At 46.2% G+C, this 2,459-nt stretch overlaps 1 pseudogene; it reads right to left on the bottom strand.

Annotated features, from left to right (window-relative positions):
* Window positions 1–1,199: 1,199 nt before the first annotated feature.
* Window positions 1,200–1,948, bottom strand: LOC100403236 (cytochrome b-c1 complex subunit Rieske, mitochondrial pseudogene; annotated as a pseudogene).
* Between the last annotated feature and the right edge of the window lie 511 nt (window positions 1,949–2,459).

The following is a 2,459-nucleotide window of genomic DNA, read 5'->3' as shown; positions in this document are numbered from 1 at the left end:
AAATACAGCAATTCTGGCACTAAGTGAGCACCTAAGGACCTGCGCATTTCCTGCTTCTGTCCTCCATTGCCATGTCGACACAAACACAGTAACATTTGGCACTTCAAATATGAAAAATTTCAAGGTATCACTTCAGGGTGGGAGGCGATATGGGATATCAGTATTTCTCTATAAGGAAGGGATGCTGTTGACATTTTTGGCAGCACAAGTTTAGTGTTTTGAACTGTGTTCCCCTCACAACTCAATGTTTTACATTCCACCATCCCCTCCTCCAACCCCCAATCCGAAGAGAACCCCCACTATCTAGAGACACAAAATATAAAATACTCATGTGTCCCACCGATTATCACACATGGTAATTTCATTTCTAGAATGGTAAAAATGAACCAAAGACTAGTAATCTACTCATAAGCATAGACAATTTGACACTTTCTTTCTTTTTTCCGTTGGCATTTCTGTTAACACCTATTAACATCAAAGGCTGAAATCCTGGATGGTCAGTTCCCTTTGGGCAGATCTAAACTAAGCACTTTTACCCTTTTAAAAAAGTGTACATGAGATCATCAGGTGGACTCAGAAAGCACATGACTGGCCCACCTCCAAACAGCAAAGACAAACACATCAAAAAGTGGCTGTGATTGTCAAAAGGCAAAGCCCACTCCCAGCTCCCTGGGGAAAACGGACCTTAGTCTTGTTTCACCTGCATAATTGGAGGCAGAAGAAAATAGGATGCAAATTCCGACGTGCTCTGCCTGCGGTTCCACACCATTTGACAGTGAAAAATGCTGAGTGACTGTAAACCCAACAGGAAGAAACATTCAAAATGTCATCACTACAGAAACAAAACCAGCAGGACCATTTCTGCACACAGGCAGTATTAGGTCTCAGATGCTCCCTTTCTCACTCCTGAGAGAGTGGATGCGGGAGCTTTGGGGACATGGAAGATCCACACACAGAATGAAGGAAAGGGCAGAGCATTCTCATTTTGGAAAGCTTCCCTCAGATAATATTCCCCCACTGCCTATGAAGACTAAAGGATTTTAAGTACTAATTTACAGTCATAAGGGACTAATACTATTTCTTGGCTTTTCGCTTAAGGAGAAAAACCAGCAGACTAGACCTGAAGATAAACCCTCAGAGCTGCTAATGCCTCATTCAGGACTCTTTCCCACAGATTAGAGTAATATTATCATATGTTTTACACAGTGGTGGTGGTTGGGGAGGAGGAGTGGGGACACATAGCTGGGACTCTCACCTAGTCCGGTGAGTAAGGAATACCTAGATACAATTGTTTCTGCCAATGCCATAGACACCTCCCAGGACTTGGAGATGACCTGTTAATTTTACTTCATCCCAACAATGAGCTTTGTAATCTGTGTCCCTGACGCAAAGAGGAAACAAGTATTTGAGCGAGATAATAAAGTGTTACAGATTTCTGGGCTCTATGGAGCACAGAGGTTTCCCTCGCCATTTGAAAGCCATGCCCTTACCTTCTGGAATATCAGATAACTTGATTTCCATTTTCGACAAGGCCAACACATCAGCAGAAGCACTCATGGTGGAAACGAACTGGGTGACGATACTCTTGGCGACATATGTGACACCCACAGCAGTTGTTGCCGTCACCAAATAGGAGAAACCTTCCCTGGCATTGCTGCTGTCTTGAAGACGTTGTTTTATCTAAACTTCAGTGCGGCGGGTAGTCAGAGAAGTCAGGCACTCTGATGTTGGAACAGAAGCAGGGATAATGAGGCCCACGAAGGTAACCAAAGGCCGGCGCGGGTCCTGGCCGCTCAGCGACTTCCCGCTCACGGGCCGCTTTGGGTCCTGCACAGGCGGCTCCGGGGTGGCGGACACTGCGGCCTGCACTAGGGGCCGTAGCGCACCCGCGGGACGTGGCCGAGAGGATGGGCGCGAACGGGCCCGAGCAGACGGCGACGGACAACATGGCAAGAGCTGCTCCAGCCGCCAAGCCGGTCACAAGGACGGCCTCCATTTTTAGTTTCTAAAAAATTAAGGGAATTTCAGTTTTGGGGAAAATTGAGTTTCACTGTGTGTCCCCCAACTAAATTAGAGTACATAAAATAGGATGCAAATTCCTTTGGAAGACCTTTAAAATCAAATAACCCCAAAAGAATTAGCAAAAAAACAAAAACAAAAACAAAATCCCGTAATTCAAAGTAACGCTGAGCACTGAGCTGGCATTGAGTTTTACCATTTCCCTTCTCTGGTGTCTCCCAATCTGTCTTCAGGGAGGCCTGAACTCGGAAGTGGACTTGGGTGCAAAGACAGAGGGCTCAGGACAGCCTTCCTGATCTGGCTGAGGAGCAGGAAACAAGTCTCCTAGCACGCAGAGAGAGTGCAAGAAACTCTTTTCTCTTCACTCCAATTTTTGTGCCTCAGACTCCTGCAGCCCATTGGCACCTCATTTCCTGATGAGTAGAGTGGTGGCCTAAGCA

Source organism: Callithrix jacchus, chromosome 12 (assembly GCF_049354715.1).
Source record: "Callithrix jacchus isolate 240 chromosome 12, calJac240_pri, whole genome shotgun sequence".
NCBI lineage: Eukaryota > Metazoa > Chordata > Mammalia > Primates > Cebidae > Callithrix > Callithrix jacchus.
The sequence above is the reverse complement of the archived record's forward strand: the minus strand, read 5'-3'. Positions and strand labels throughout refer to the sequence as shown.